The following is a 17,542-nucleotide window of genomic DNA, read 5'->3' as shown; positions in this document are numbered from 1 at the left end:
TGATAGGAAAAGGCAAAAAGCATCTGCTAATTGATGCAGAGCTGCCCCTTCTAGAAGCATGCACTCCAGGCACCTAAATAATTCATTACACAGCATTACTGCCTGCTTGACTAATAGCACTGTGGGTGATGCTTTTTTTTAGCACCTGCTTTCTTTTGTTACTTTGCAAAGCTGAGCAACAGAAGACTCTGGAACATCTTCAGAGACTGAATTCTGCATCCCAGGTATGACTTTGTCAGGGTAATGGTTTTATTTCTCACTGTGGCACTGATCAGAAAGAAGTGTGCTTGTATCACCCATCAAAATGGACAGAATCACGTGTTGATTGATTGGTTGTTGATTGGAAATGCTGGAGCAGGAAGAACTTTTTGTACACATTGTGCATTGTGTTTCTATTTACTACTTCTATTTGGCACATGCTTCTCAGTGATCATCGCATCTGGTCGGCTTGGAGTGGAACTTAAGGTGTATTTAAGGTTTATATAATATCAGTCTTTCACTGCCTCTGAAATGTGCATGTTTTACTGATGCCTTGGACTGGCAGGCTCTAACAGCATCCTCAGAGCATGTTCTGAGCACAGGCAGCTCAGGCAAATCAAGAAGGTTGCTCTGGAGTCCTCAGACTCAGCCATGGGTACAAATATCCAGAGAGAGCCAAACTCAGCATTCCCAGTGACTGAGTGCACTGGGCAGGACTGGCTTAAGCAGTGCAAGAGGCACCTGTGCTGCTCCAGCCCTCCTGGGCCAGAGGGATGCCCGTAGCTGCTCCAGGCCAAGGTGGAGAGATGGAAGCTTTCTCAGAGTGCCTGTCCAGCCTATGGATGCTGGTGAAGTGTGCTTTTTGCTGATTATAGATTGACTCTTTGTCAGTGTGATTCCTGCTGTCTGGAGGAAGAAACAGCCTAGGACAAGGGAAGGAAATGGGAGCTATGCTCAGGGATTGGAAGCTCCACCTTCTTCAGTAATGGGGAAGGAGGCAGTAGCTCTCAAAATGGAAAGATCTTTTCTGCTGGAGGAGGAAAGCTGGCACCCACAGAGAAGGAGAGGTGGCTGTAGGCTGGGCAGCCTGTGCAGAGGGGGATGTGGCACAGCAGAACAAGCAGTGCTATTTCTTTCCTCGGCACTCAAGGTGTTTGTAGTTAGGCAACAAATTCTTCTCTTGCTGCTATGGGACCGGGGGCTGAAGTCTTGGTACTGGGAGGTGCTTGCTGGGGCTCTGGGTGAGGGGGTGGGAGCGATGAATCTGCCTCTATTCCTAGCTGTGCTCCAGCTTGGGATGGTCCAGCCCAGCCCCACAGGGCTGCTCATGCTTCTTGTCTGCCTTCAGTGCTGCTGGGATGAACCCCAAGTACACCCTCAGCACATGGTGCCTTTTACAGGAGGCTGAGACCTGTGGCCCCACAGGACCCACAGCAAGAGTTCTCTGGATGGGTTTGCCTTGGCTCCACCGTGATACATCAGATCAGAAAGGGAATTTCTGCCTTCTTTTCTGCACAATCCATTGCCCAGGTGGAGAGCAAACAGCGCCAGCCACCTCCACCCTTTGCCATCCTCCCCTGCTCAGACATGCTCCCAAACACATTACCCCGCATGTCTAGACCAGCAACTGCATGACAAGCGTCTATATCCAACTCGACGGCCAAAATCTTGTTCCCCCTGCCTTTCAGATAGACTGTCTCTATCAGAGAGGCGTGATGGAGGTTCCATCCTGGATGCGACCAGAGGGTCACTTTTGGGTAGCCCAAAAAAAACTGTCCCACATCTATACTTCGTACACACCAGATCCAAAATTTAACCAGATCCGTAGCATCTTTAAAGCAGTTTGCCTTCCTTGTACAGACTTCTCACCAGCTGCAAACTAGGTTTGTCTCCACAATAGCTATATTTCTAAGGAGCCTGAAATTACCATAATTTGTTTCCCAGTACAGAGAAAGCCCTGGGTTTATTTCCTGGCTTTTGTTTTCCTTCATTATTTAACAGCAAAGATGCCATTGTATCCAGGCGACTGAACAGCAGCCAAGCAGATTTGCATTTTATTAAATATAGTTAGGCTGTAAAGAGCACAAGAGATTAAACTCAGCTGTCACCATTTCTCCAAGTCAGGTGACAGGATCCATCCCAAAGTGCCAATGCAGAGCTGGATTTCTGGACTGCTGGAATAATGAACTCAGCGTGGATTTAAGAAGATCATTATATTTCTAGATAAGATTGTCCAGAACTGTAGGCTCACATTAACACACTTATTATTCAGGGGGGTTGAAACTAGGTGATCACTGTGGTCCTTTTCAGCCCAGGCCTTTCTATGATTCTGATTAATAAATGATCTTTAAGCAAATCAAATGGAATCTTTTTCACCACTGTTATGTTTCTTCTACTGTCAGGAGATGGAAAATAAGGGCTATAAATCAATGGGTGTAGAGAAGCTTAAGCAGGTAATGAAGAAGTATGCGAGTCCACATAGCACAGTAAGTGAACAACAATGGTAAAAAGCCCGAAAAACAAGAGCCCAGTTTGTTAAAGCCTGGCTCTGCTCTATGGATCTAATCCTGTGGGCAGGAGAGAGACTCAACAGCCTCTGTGCTGTAGAAGCTGGTAAATTTCTCCAGAAATCCTGCATAGTAACATTCAAATATATGTACAACGGAAAGGCTATAATTGAAGCGTATTGTTTGTGCCCATAGAGGGCGTTTGTGGTTGCGGAAAGATGGAAGGAAGGCTGTTTGCTTTGAGTGAAACAAGAACACATTGAAAGACATTTCATGAAAACAGACAGAGCTGAGACAGGAGGAATTCAGGGGATGGCTTTGGGGATCTTTTACTTTCTTCTTCTCTAATCTGAAGAACTTGGTCAGCCAGGAAGAGGAGTAAAAACCACAACTTTGGAAATTCATCAGAGGCAGTATTAAATGAGATTCAAACGAGTACTATATAGGTCCACATTAATACACTTGATTCCAACAATCAGACTTCTGAAGGCCGGAGACAAAGGTCAGCCCCACTGGCAAGAAAAGGTATTGTGGAATAATTGATTTGTCTGAGTTACATGGGATAAGCAAAGAGCTCATCCTGAGTGAAGCACAGTGACCCTTATTTCTCCATATTTTTAATAGAATGCAGTCTATGCTGTGCTCAGACTAATGGAGGTCTTACAATGCTTGCCTTTAATCTCAGCAAAGTGTCTGAGTTCTTTAGAGGTGTCAGAGGGTAAACACTTGTTGAGCTCATGCTTGGCAGCAGCACCTTGTCATTGCATGGAGCATAGGGAGGGCATCAACCTCTCTTGTTGTCTAGAAGACCACCAAGAAGTCCAGCCTCTTACTTGGAGCCTGCAATGGTAAGCACTGGTGAGTGTGGCTGTTCTTGTTACCAGTCCCACTTCTGTGTCAGTGCACTGCCCCCCCTCTTTTCTGTGTCACTGTTTACACCATTGCACCTCTCTGCCCTTGACAGCAATTATAGACCTATGTCATACTTCTTCCACAATCACCCACTAGAAAACTGTATCGTTAAATATGTTACTCTATTTCTTTCTGTTATAATCTTAATTTTCCAGAGGAGGGCCACTAAGATGACCAGAGGGCTGGAGCACCTCTCCTGTGAGGAAAGGTTGAGGGAACTGGGCTTGTTTAGCTTGGAGAGGAGAAGGCTCCGGGGAGACCTCATTGTGGCCTTCCAGTACTTGAAGGGAGCGTATAAACAGGAGGGGGAACAGCTGTTTATGAGGGTGGATAGTGATAGGACAAGGGGGAATGGTTTTAAACTGAGGCAGGAAAGGTTTAGGTTAGATATTAGGAAGAAGTTTTTCACCCAGAGGGTGCTGACACACTGGAACAGGTTGCCCAAGGAGGCTGTGGATGCCCCATCCCTGCAGGCATTCAAGGCCAGGCTGGATATGGCTCTGGGCAGCCTGGTCTGGTGGTTGGCGACCCTGCACATAGCAGGGGAATTGAGATGATTTGATTATTATGGTCCTTTTCAACCCAGGCCATTCTATGATTCTATGATTAATTTTAATTAGCCGCATCTTTGTAGAAGAGGAGGCTGAAGGAAGATCTCTGCTCTCTACAACTACCTGGACAAGAAGTTGCAGTGAAGAGGGTGTCAATCTCTTTTCTCAGGTGACAAGTGACAGGACTCAAAGAAACGGTTTCAAGTCACTTCAGGGGAGGCTTGGTTTGGTATTAGGCAGAATTTCTTTAAAGAATGTGGTCAAACATTGGAATAAGCTGCCCAGGGAAATGGTAGATCCCCCATCCCTGGAGGTATTTAAGAGACGTGCAGATGTGGCACTAAGGGACATGATTTAGTGATGGAAGTCAGTACGCCAGGTTGACAGTTGGACTCGATGATCTTGAAATTCTTTTCTAATGTAAATGATTCTATGATTCCATTTTATGATATGCTTAGGTGCTTATTTAGCTTGAAGATGGACATAAATAGTAATATGGGGTTGCATTATGGTGAATGAATACGAAAGGCAGCTAATGCTTGTTGAGAATCTGTCTCCAAAATGTTTGGTACCCAGAAATGCTCATTGCAACTGATTGACTACACACCTTAGCCAGGTGATCCCCAAAATTCCTCATGCCTGGCCACTCACTCATTTATCCTGTGGGTGATTATGGGTGGAAATGTGTTATGTCTCCTAGAGAAAGATCTTTCACCTAAGGCATAATACATATGTCTGCATTACACATGGTATGGAGGTCAAACTCTTGAGATGAATTACTAGCCACACAACCTGGTGAAGTGGTTTGATCGCAATCCCTGGGGCCAGCTATGCTGTCTCAGGGGAGCCAACTAGGGATAGGTTTAATCTTGCTCCTTTTCTCTTTGTTGGGTGAAATAGTAGGGTGGGACACAATGTGATAAAATATCCCTGTTAACCACTGAGTATCGTACAGAACGGTTTGCTGTAGCAATAAAATATTTATAACTACTCATTTTGTTAAACAAAACATACACTTTTGTGGACCTTTTGTAATTAACAAGTCACTGTGCATGTTTCACACTTTACTGCCATGTACTATGAAGATATATAGTGAGTACCTACAAAGAACTGTACATGTTAAGTGGTAGTATTGCAAACAAAAGCAATTAAGCTTTTGGGAAGTTTAACATTATTCATTCGTAAACAGGAGTGAAGGTGGGGCCTTTGCCAAACAGAAGGTTAGCTAAGTGAGATGATAAATCAATCAACCTTGCAATACATGTCATTGTGGAGCTGCACTGAAGGGGACATTTCAGCAGACACTTTAATGCAGCTGGGTTTTGGTGACAGATAAGGTTTAAAGACACCAGGGTCTACCTGTCCTTAGTAATGGCTTTGATGACCCGAATGCTGCCATGAACACCGAAACATTGATTTATGATATGAGTAAGGTCACCCCAAATGCTCGGGCAGCTGAAGCCCTTCTCTTTCCAATGTTCAGATGGGGCCATGCTTGAATGGCAGGTGTGTAACTCCCAGCAACCCACAGGATTTGGCCTTCCTGCGAATGGACTGCGCATGGGATAGTTTGTGTCTTGCTCAGAAGGCTGGGACTGGCCCTGCTGCTTGTTTGAAAACCAATGGCTCTCACATATTTGTTGATTTTATTGGTACTCTGGGTTCTGCCTTTGCAAATTGCTGAGCAGCTTTGTGGAGCTGATGTGTGCCTTCAGCTCTCGCTGCTGTTAATTGCTGGTCCTTTGATAATGAGTATCTACAACATGAATTGGCCATCTGCTAAACACTGCCCCATTACATTTGTGCCAAATCCCTGCATCCTTATTTGTCCAAACTTGCCTTTGAGGGGGAAATGAGTTTTCCTGCAAAATACTTCTTGGCTGTTTCTTTTGTTTTTAGGGCTGTGTCAATATTTGGCTTATGTCCTCTGGGGGAGAACTCCCAAGGTAAGCATTTATGTTTCAAACACAGCGCAAAAACAGGTGAAAAGGTCTTTCGTGTTGCTCAGATGGAATGCTAATAAAATTCCTGTGAATTAGCTTTTTTCACTTTTTTTCCTCTACTACTGGCAGGCTAAGTGATGCTCATTGAACAGCCCAGCTCTGGTGAGGATCACCCATTCTATTGTTGCGCTGCTTTCTTTGTGTTTGCCCTAAAACCAGGCATAACAGCTGCAGAGACATGCAATCAGATGAGAAATTTCCCTTTTCACGAGGAAACCAGCTTATGGTGTTTACTGTCTGTGCATGCTTCTATGAGAAACCCTATGGCAGCACCTGGCCAGCTCAACTTGTTCCTCCACTACCCACTGGCTTATTTATGCTATTCACCAGCAAAGAGCTATAAAGCTCTCAGTCAATTGCCACATTTCTGAGAGCCGAAGGATTGGACTCAGAAGCAAAACACGTCCCACGGTGTTGAGAGCTTTAGGATTTCAGATCCCTCTGCTTTTGACTGTTTTCATGGAGCGTTTTCTCAAAATGCTGCTTTGCTGCCATCATAATCATTCGGGTTATTTTCTTTAAAATCAGCAGGTGGGAGGAGGAGGGGGAGTTCTATCATCTCCTTGGACAAGTTTCAAAATGTAACTTGCAGGAGCAGACGGTACGAGACAACTTATGCCTCTTGTAAGACGTTGCTGAGGCCCAGGGGAGCCTGTGCAAGCTGGGATGATTAGCAGTGCGTGCTTATAGGAGGGATGCTTGAGACCTCTTCAGTCTGAAAGGGTGGTGAAGTGTAAGACAAAAGTACCTTGCTGAGCCTTTGCCAGCACCAGTGAAGAAGTGCTACCCATCACAGAATCACAAAATCATCCAGGTTGGACACTTAGCTGGGCCGTATTGTCAGTCGGTGTGAAATATTTTGGAGGCAGATTCTCAACAAGCTTTAGCTGTCTTTCATGCACACTCACCTTCAATGGCTGGGATGCATTCCACTGCTACCATTTATATCTAACTTCAAGTTGAATAAACACCCAAGTGTATCATAGAATCGTGGGATCATAGAATATTTTGGGTTGGAAAAGGTCTTCAAGATCATCAAGTCCAATCATCAGCCTGACTTACCGAGTCCCATCTCTAAGCCATGCCTCTTAGCGCCACGTCCACACAACTCTTAAATACCTTCAGGGGTAGGAACTCCACCACTGCCCTGCACAGCCTGTTCAATGCTTGACCACAGTCTCCATGAAGAAATTATTCTTATTTTTCAGCCTAAACCTCCCATAAAGCAATTTGAGACCATTTCTTCGAGTCCTATTACTTGTAACCGGAGAAAAGAAACCAACACCCCTCCTCATACCCTTCTTTTGGCCGATCCTCTTGAGGGACGGCCTGGAAAGCGGGTCCCACTTTGTTGCAGAACCTCATTTGCTGCTCTGTTTTCCCAGAACATAGAAACAGCTACCTAAGGTTGAAAATCTGCCAAGGGGTCATCTTGAGGGCACTGTTCTCTCTTCTGTTGCGACTTCTTACTGGGAAGTGAGTGGAGTTTGAGTTATATGGGTAAAAAATAAACATAAAATGTATTTCTGAGCTGCACTGCCATTTGAGAAGCAGGAATGTGGGCAGGAGTGCTGAGGATGAAAGGCTCTGTCACACATTTACATTGTCTGTGCCCATTGAAAGAGCTTAACTTGTTCTTATTTATTCATCTCTGTGTTTCCTTTCAACAGACACAAAAACAGAACAGAAAATAGCTCCGGAGACTGCATCTTCCTGTGAGCACATCTTTTATTAAATTTCCTTCTCTTTCTCTCCTTCTTTGTAGTGGAATTATTATGACTCCATTAGAGCAGTGATTTCCACCTCCAGCCATGACTCGACAGCTTTAGTAATAGGTAACAATTCTGCTAATCTTTAAAAGCAGCAGGACCTTTGCTCAAGATAACGTGCATCCAATCTACCCTCCCTGTTTCCAGGCCTGCAGCCATTCCGTGCTGCTGCGGCTCCACCAGCAGCAGTGGCAGTAGCCTGAAGTCTGAAAGTGTCCTTTGATGGTGGAAGCAGAAGCAGCATTCACTTTGTCGTGTTCTTTTTTTTCTTTTTCTTTTTCTTTTTTTTGCTGTTTGAAGGATTCCACACAGTACGAGCACAGCTGGGTTCTCTACAAGGGAGAAGGGGATTTTAGAAACACATCGAGGCTGAGTTGAGAGGGCATTAGCACTGTTGTACCGGACTGGTTTACTGACTGCTCTGGCCAATGCTGGCAGCTAACCCAGCTAAAAGGGTTGTGAGGAACCTGTGCTGCTGTGTGCCCTGCTCCTGTCAGCCAGACCTGCATCCTCGGCCGTTCTCCAGCCACTTTATTTCCTCCTGACTGCACGCTGGCACTGGAAACTTGGAGAAATCACAGAAATGTAGGAGTTTTTTTTTTTCTCAAACTGCCAACTGGTTCTTTTTATCTCACTGGAAATCATGCAAGACAAAGATCTCAGACTGATGAATAACTGTATGATTTGTTCGCATGTGGGTGACGTCGGGAACAGCGTGAATCAAACAGTTTTCTAAATGATTTAGATGCGTACATCCAGGCTGGGGCTGAGGAACCAGAGAATTCCTCTCATAACCAATCTGCAAGAACAAAACTTGCACGTTCAGTTTGCTTTCTTTCCAGTTCCTGGGGCCGTGGTGCAGGCACAGCTCTTGTTAGTGAAAGCCCGAAGTGCTCAGCAGCTCCATGGCCCCATTTCTGCAAAGCAGAAGCAGCTGCTAAACACTGAGCTCGGTGGGAGACATGCAAATGTGCTCCCTTGCTTTGATAGATTGAAGTCACAGGAAGGCTTCTAAAATCTCCTTTGCTCTCGGGAAGTCAATAGCAGAGCTCCTATTGATTTCAATGAGAAGAAAACCCTTCAGAGGGAAAGTAAATGACTACGGTTCACCTCTACAGAGATCAGCGCTCTCACAGGTTTGAAACGTGAGATGCTGAGCATCTCTAGCATCGCAGTGAGCTCTGTGTGACACCACACCGTGGTGTGCTTTATCACCAACACAGACCTTCCTCCTGCCTGTCTTCATCTGCCCCCAGGAGCAGAGCGGAGGAGTCACATCTCCTCCAGGTCACCTTGGGTTTCCATAGTGACTCTTTGAATACAACTGTCTTATCAATCAGAGCCTCTGTAACTTTCAGAAGCAACTATAGAATCTCCTCTAGTTTCTATAGCAACCATCTTTAGACCCATATATTTGCTTTCTCTTGTCTTAGCTGAATTGTTGGAAATAGAGCGAATTAACCGCTGGTGCAATATTTCTTATATTCTTTTCCCTTAAGCTATCCTATACTGTCAGCCAGAACAACACTTCTGATGAGGCCATAGTCCTTTTGTTTTACTTACTAAGGGGTCCTCTTTGCCGCCTAGGCAGAAGAATACCACGTCTTTTAAACCACCATTTTCACAAGGAATGTGAAAACTTGAAACCTGGAGAGCGTTTCCCTTCCAGTTCCAGCCCCCATGTCGTTCTGTTCCCGTGCACTCAGAAGAACAAGTCGTGCTGCTTTGTTATCCTAAATCGCTTCTCGTGAGGATATGCCAGAGCAGGAAGCTCAGTGCAAAGTACAGCCATCGCTTAACTGCAATGCTGCGACTTAGTCAAATATTATTATCTATAGGGGATGAGGAGCGTGCACAAGGTTAATGGCCCATCTACGCTGCGGACCCAATAGATGTCAAAAAGGTTATTTTTTTTTCCAGCCTAAATGTGGTAACTGCAGACAGAGCTGCTATCGCACTGTCTATGGTTTCATCCAGCAGACAGCAGGCAGACATAAAGCTATCTGAAATAGCTGACGCTGTCACAAAGACATCTACCACCTTCCTTCACTATCCGACTGCTAAACGCATTGCTTTTCAGTCTCAGAAACTTTATTTTCCCTGGGAAGATCCTAAGTGGAGAACGTGCTTAACTCAAGGCTCTACAGTTAGTAATGGATAATCACTCTGCTCGCAATCTCTGGTGCAGGATTTCTGGAATGCTCTCCATGCAGCACATCGCAGGCACACCTGTAACTTGTACACCTTCCAGCCTACCTAAAAACATAGAGAGGCTCTCCAAAGGAGGAAAGGACCTGAACTGCTGCGGTGCTGGTTTCACAAGCTGCCTGGACAACTGCCTGCTGCGGTTGTCCCTATCTGAACAGGGCTTGGGCCGTGGCATGCTGTGCAGTTTCCCACCACGCGTGCAGGCTGGCCTCTCACAGCACGTACTCTCACCTGTGCCGTGGGTGGGAGCAGCTCACAAGCATCTGTAAGCAGGAACGGGGCTGTGCTAGGGTGGCACTTCTAGCATCCCGCTGGAACATCATTTATTCTCTCCTGTTGGTTTTTGATGCCCTCTTCTCTGCCAGATATTTAGCTGCACGTCCCAGCCATCTTCCAGGCAGCTGCTGCCAAGAACACAGTCTTCTTGTTTGTACTGCTTCCTTTCCCATTGAATTGTGCCTGTCCAGGGCCCGCCCTGGGCTTTCCCTGGGGTGAATGGCTCCAGTAGCAATGGAACTGGAGGTGGGGCTCCAGCACAGTCCTGCAGGGCAGGGGCAGGTCCTGCAGATGAAGTGCTGGTTGTTCACTCCCATGACTCCCACGAGCGTCTGGGCTGACCTAAGCAGCCATGCACCCCCCCGGATGCTAAACATCCAGATCCACATTCATCCAATAGAACTTTAAGTACAAAAGCCCACTCAAACTCATCCTCTGGCCCTCACTGTAACACTGCTGAGATATCTGAGATCTCAGTGATGGTGACTTTTCCATGCTATTCCACAGGAAGAAAAAAAAGCAGAAAGATGGGGACAGAAAGTTTGAGCTTCTTTCCAGGCTCCACATTTTTTTGTGTCTTATTTTTCTTTTTAAAGGTGGGATTTTGAAATAGGAGAGCAACGACTGAAGCTCACCAATGCCCCTGGAGAGGTAACAATCAGCTGTTTGACTTCTGATAGCAGTGGAAGCAGGTGCAATTCTTACTGCATCTGTTACACCTCTGCAGGCGCTACTGCTGAAGCATGCAGCAAAAAGCTCAGTCTTTCAGGCTGGTGACAGGAGGCTGAGATGGACACAGAGTCACAACAACAGGGATGCTTTAGAGGCAGGTAAGCAGTTTGCCAACTTCTGGAAGGAAGAGTGGAAAGCATCTAAATTATACGATATTGGGTCTTCCCCAGCACTGCATGAGCCTTGTCCCAGAGCCAGATGCACCCGGTGGGAGTTCACACTGCAGGGAGACATGCTTTTCTGTAGGATGGTCCTCCCCTGAGACACCCCTGAAGGATTAGTCAGACTCGCATGCCTCAGGAGTAAATGGGTACTGCAAATACTGGAAGAAGAACAAAAATAAAGCTGAGCAGAGCTGCAGCACAGGCCCAGGGAGCTGCCTGCATGGCTGAGTGGGCCCAGGCTGTCCATGAGGAGCCCTGCCTGGTGGGAAGGGAGCAGCTGGGAAGGGTCTGCCTGCAGCGTTCCTCATGTTCATCCCCTGCTCACCTGCAGAGCCCAGGGCTGTAGGGAGGTCCCTGCCCCTCGCTGCAACACCAGGGACAACCTGCCCTGCCTCTCACAAGGACAAGAGAAAAGGACAAGAGAAAATGCCTGCAGCTGTCTTGCTCATGGTGGGGTCCTGCAACAATCCCAAGTAGCTACATCACAGACAACACACCCATGCTGTTTGTACAGCAGCATCTCACAGAGCTCAGAGCCTGCTGCACTGAGTACAGACACAAGTGATGCATTGGAACAGGCTGCCCAGGGAGGTGGTGGGGTCAGCATTCCTGGAGGTGCTCAGGGAAAGGGCAGAGGTGGTACTGAATGATGTGGTCTGGAATGGGCACAGGCATAGGTTAACAGCAAGACTGAAGGGTCGCATAGAACTGTTGAGGCCGGACTAATCAATCAATAAGTACATGAACAAAAAATGCTGTAGGTGCCAACAGGAAGAATTAGTTCAGAACAGAAAATAATTTCCACATCATCCATCTGAGGAGAAGGGGCCACATCTGAATGTTTGAACTGTGTGTAAACACTACAGCTATGGCTGGAGAAGTATGTTGATAAATCGCATCTATCCTGAGCAGGCCTGAGTGGTCTTTAGGCAGAGCAGGGCTGTTCAGTGGGACAGGAGAATCAATATGGACTTTGTAAGTAGAAAGACTGCACATAAGCAAGATGATTTACTTGCACAAAATGCTATTGTTTTAAATGAAGCTCTGAACTCAGTATTTTGATATCCATAAAGAATAAAACAGAAGTAATTTTACCACCACAGGAATGCACTGTTTTGGACTCAAAACCAACAATGGTTCCCAGGCTTCCCTTCTGAGCCCCAGGAGGTACCAGCAGGCATCTTCCCCACGAGAGGGGTTGTCATCATAAAGCATTCATTTGCTGAAAACAAATATATTGGCTTCAACAAACTGGAAAATGTTGGGAATGGGACTGAATCTGAGAGAAAAAGCTTATAATGAGCTTCTGGCCATTCTGGGATGCTTCTCCAGCCTGCTTTCTTTCTAAAAGAAAATGAAAATACAGATCATTTTATCTAAACTTGGAAATAAAAACTGGAAGCCTATTTACTGTTTGTGAAGTGATATCCCTGAGCAAGGAACAGTGAGGACAAACCTGCAGCCGTGCCCAAACCAGCCCAGCCTTGTCTGCCTCTTTGGTCCAGGACAGGCAGATGAGCTCCATCACATTTCAAAAGCACAGCGCTCTCAGCAGAGTGATCCGCTCAAGCCTGCATTTCAGATGCATTATTTAATGACAGCAGCAAGTTACAGCACAGCAGATAAATACTTGATAAATGAGAGTTTTGTGTTGGGGTGTGAGTTAGGAAAATACCCCAAGCTTTCCACAGCCTTTGTGAAAGGAACATGAGAAAAGTACTAAGGAGTATTTCGGCATTAAGATTTGTTTTTTTCAGCAGGTTCTTGCTGCCTCTGGAGCCTGTGCAGCAGGGCCTGACCCACGAGCTTGCCTGCTGGTGCTGGCACACAGTGGTACCCAAGGAGAAAAGAAAAGCATTCTCTCTGCTGCAGACATGCATCCCCCTTTTCGGGTTTCTCAGACATCTGTCTGATGCGTATGATGCAATTTCCATCCATTTAAACAGCCCATAGATACGCTATGAGTGGCTTCCCACACAAACTGTTTGAGGCACTCTGTTCATGCATGCCTGAGCAAACATGTTAAGAGAAAATAAGGATTTTAGGAGGAAAATAAGGATTTAAGCAAACAGTTCTGCTCCTGATTTGTGGCTGTGTATAAAAAAAAACCAGTCAAATCAAAATCCCCTCCTCTCCTCCATGTTAATCTCTTTTCTTCTCTTGTAGATTCTCATCAAATTGTCCTTGGTTGTGCAGTGGCTTCTTGTCAGCACAGCCAAGTTAGTCCCTATGTAGCATTTCAAGTAAAACAATTTAATGGCCCATTGGCTAAATGCTGACAAACCTACCTGGGATGCAGTAGGAGGTAAGGACCGAGTGAAATCTCAGTGTTATCTCATGTAACAGCAACCCTCGCATTTTAGAGCAAGCTGTTTACTGACGTGGTAAATAGCTCAAACTGTGTGAAACCTATTTTAATGCTTTGTGGCATTAAGATGTTCCTGATACAGGGATGTTACTTAGGTTTCAGTCGCTGGATTTTGTGTCTGAGCCCACAGAAAGCATTGCCTCTTTGCAGTGCCACTAAGGGAAATAATTTTTAGTGACACGCTTTTGTACATCAAATTCAGTAACACAGACCTATCCTCTCTATTGCTGCAGATAAGAGTCATTGGCAAGCACATAAGAAAGTCATATCATTAGCAGTCTTACATGGTGCAATTTGAATGGTGCAAATACCCACAAAGCACACAGGCCCACACACAGCTGCTTTTCGATGGAAACATGATTAGGTGATTGAATTATCAGCTCTACTCACTGCTATGGCCCAGAGGTCACTGGAAGTGGTTACTTCTCAAATCTCATCAGCTGACATTGCTGATGCCATTTTTACTCTAGTCATCCAGCTACATCTGGTCATACCTGGAGGTTCAGCTCCTGGCAGCAAGCAGAGGGTTTCAGCATCAGCCACAGAGGTAACACACGTTTCCAGCCCCTCCACAGAGTAGGTTTACTTTCCAAACATCCCTTTGGAGAATCCCTCTCCACCCATTTCTCTGCAGGTCAATCCCAAGATGAGAGCCTGTATTCTGAGCTCTATCTTTAAAGCCACCCACCACAGCTGGCAGTCTGGTACAGTAGGTGTGAGAGAGACACAGCATGAGATAGTGGTGCTGTCCCAGGGTACCTGGCAGAAGCCTGGGCACCCACCTGCTGCTCTGCCTCTGCTGCAGTAGATTGGAGGTGACACACGAACGCAGAGGTTGCTGTCCTGCAAGGATGGGTTTTGTCAAAACCTAAATGAATTCTTTTGAACTTTCTTACTTTCTCATAAGCATCTTACTATCTGAGAAAGAAGACTATGGTCAGTCAGCTCTTAAAATTGACTTCCTTCAGCCAGAAGGACTAAAGACCAGACTTTAAGGCATCTCAAAATCTGAAAATGAGATGTTTTCTTCCAGGAAGCTTCAGCCAGCCAGGCTGAACAACCCAGTGTCCCCTGATATTGATGTAGCCCCAAAGACAGCCCACTCACCTGGTGCTAGGAGGAGTAATCTTGGGGATACAAGTCAACCACTCAGACCAGAGTCTGGATCTTTAGAAGAAACCAGTGCTTAAGTCTCATGCACAGGCAGCGGTTCTACTTTGTGCAGAATAAACAAAAATAAGCATGATATTCAACCTGAGATGTACTCAGATTAACAAAGAATCATAGAATGAGTCATAGAATGGCTTGGGTTGGAAGAGACCTCAAGGATCATCAAGCTCCAACCCCCATTACCACAAGGCAGGGGTTTACATCTGGTAAACCAGGATCAATTATCTAAGCAGTACGTATATCTGCTATTCCAGAGAGATCATCTCACTTGGACTTCATCATTTTTGTGATGTACACCCAGAGAAAGTAAGATCTATTGCAAAAATGAAAGGAGCAGTAAACAGAACATTTCACTGAGGGAAGGACGCCCAATCAAGTGTTAAAATGCATCACTTGAACTCATAGCAAGTCTATGCACTGTAAGTTCATTAAAGTGTGCTGGACTGAATATTTATCAGCAGATATACAATAGATAAACAAAAAAATTGGAGACTTAATGTTATTTTACCTGGTTCTTATCCTGTTGATCAGAGCTCTGAGTGGCTTTGAATACTTAATCTGACTGTTAAAAAGTAATTGATAAGATTGCACATCACTTTGAAAGAAAGTAATGGGAAAGTAAAAATATAACATTTCTGCCAGCTTCATGTATTGTGCATAACTTGAAATCATATGAAACGATTACAGGGAGATTGAATTTGAGGCAATTTGTGCCACATAAGCTTATAAACTTCATTTTAATGACAGAGTTAATCCACAGATCTTATGTAGGCAAGAAAGGTATACTTATACACTTAACGAAGGTTAATAATGACCCAATAAGGCAGTCTGAGTCAGTGCTTTGACTGTTTTGTTTGCATTTTTGAACATTTTTTCAAGCAGATTTGACCTTCTATACGTCACAGACATATTTCTAGGTAAGAAAGATAAGCTTGTATTATTTAGACATTTCTAGGATCTTGAAAATAACTAAATTCCTAAAAAAGAAGTCTAGAATGTGGCTTGATAAAGCCATTATCTCAGAAAGAACACATTGAATACTATTAGTAATGCTGGAAGAGTATAAACAGTTTTAGCAGCTGTAAAGATTTTGTATAATAGGAAATATTAGAGAATAGTAGTGTAAGTAAACATGAGAAGGCATACACTAAAACATTCTATCACAAGGTTTTCAAAACCCTCCTGTACAGCAATCAAGTTTTCTTCCTTCAGATGGAAAAAGATAAAGATTCAGACCTCTGTGCGATCACTACCAGGGTAAGGCCATAACTCACAGTGCCAATAAGATTAACCCAATCAGCTATGTACTCCTTGCACTGCTGAGTGTTGTTTCAGTACCCTGCAGCACAAAGGAAACCAAACACCCTCACCTCCCTGTTGCTGATGCGGAGATGAAAGAGGAAACAAGTGGCTTTCACATGTGTTTGGTGAAAGATAAATTAGAAAGCAAGATATTCACTGAATTAGAGGAAGGAAGAAGCAGAATATTTGAATCACTGATTTCTTCGTTTTTCTTTTTTTCTACCTCAGACTGAAGCAGAAACAGCAAGTATTTAAATAAGCCATTTAATCATTAGGGATCAACGGCTACTAGCTGCTATGAAACGCCTTCCAGAAATCTGTGAAAAAACACGCCTGTCTGTTCTCAGTGCAGACTCCTTTTATGAAGGTTCATTAGAAGAAAAATAGAGCAGTACCTTCTCCAGAGGTAACAGAACGCATGATAATTCACTCCAGGGCCAGCAAAGCTGCTTTTTGTAGATCCAGGACTCGATGTTCTGACAGAATTCTATTTAAAATGTCTTCACAAAGCATTTCTCTGATCAGGCTGTTTCCTGCTGTGGCATCCTACTGGTTTTGCAATGAAAGTTCTGGTATCTTAATGCTGCCAGAGCAACACTTTCCATTTCAGCACATAATGAACTAGCAAGCAGGAGCCTGTTAACCCTTGATGCTGCCGTTACACTAGCATCAGCAACACACTTCATCTTCCACACTTAAAACTGGATTAAATCTGACTATGTTTTTCTTTAGCTGTAGCAAAAGGATGGGGAAGAACCTAAGCGTTCTACTACCTGAGCTACCTACTGTACACAAGCATCCTGCAGATCCTTATAGCTAAAGGACATGCAGATAAGAGAAGGCTGTGACAGGACATGCATTTTGATAATGCAGTTGCTTATCAGTGCTGAAAGTTGGTCACCACCAGGTGAAGCTGCAGCATTGTTCCTGTTCCTGGCTGTGAGAAGTCCTAGGGTCCAGCTAGCAGTCCTCGCTACAAGAAAAACACCAGACATGAGCAAGATTTGCTGGCTCTAGAAAGTACCAGTCATGTCCTGTGCTTGTATTCCCCCTCCAGTAGCTCCAGTGGAAGAACAGACCTCCTTTTGGTTTGTTGCTGCAGATAAAATGCTCCTGCTACACAAACTCTTTTCAAAAACCATGCAATTAGCGACACCGACCCTTCAGCATCCTGTATCATGTGCTTACACATGGAGCCTATGCTCCAGTACAGCAATACAGGTAGCACCTTTTGGAATATGATTCAAAAAATATAAACTCTTACCTCCCAACTTCAGGTGCCTGATTCCCTAGTAGAGTTTGAGTCTAAAGCAGGATTCTCTGCGTTACAAGTTTTAACCTATGCTTATAGGGGTAATGCTTTCAACTCCCTGCACAACTGTTCCCAAGAACATAGAGCCATTTAGGCTGGAAAAGACCTTCAAGATCATCAAGTCCAATGTCTAAATGACCTCACTAAGGTCATCACTAAGCCGTGCTGTTTCTACACTAAGTGCTACCCTCTTTGTAGCAGGAATAAAGTCACAGCCTTCGTTATCTGTCACCAGCAGTGGAAAGGACAACACATCACAAGTACCAAAAAAGAGCAAAGTCCCACAAGT

At 44.9% G+C, this 17,542-nt stretch overlaps 1 long non-coding RNA gene across 1 annotated transcript; it reads left to right on the top strand.

The window, feature by feature from the left end:
• The first annotated feature begins 43 nt into the window (after positions 1-43).
• Positions 44-12,201, top strand: LOC107052088. The gene is made up of 2 exons (XR_005861421.2): positions 44-224; positions 5,849-12,201. It is a non-coding gene; the product is annotated as an uncharacterized LOC107052088 (long non-coding RNA).
• The last annotated feature ends 5,341 nt before the right edge of the window (positions 12,202-17,542 follow it).

Source organism: Gallus gallus, chromosome 1 (genome assembly GCF_016699485.2).
Source record: "Gallus gallus isolate bGalGal1 chromosome 1, bGalGal1.mat.broiler.GRCg7b, whole genome shotgun sequence".
Taxonomy (NCBI): Eukaryota; Metazoa; Chordata; class Aves; order Galliformes; family Phasianidae; genus Gallus; species Gallus gallus.
Note: the sequence above shows the minus strand (reverse complement) of the source record. Positions and strands in the feature narration are given on the sequence as shown.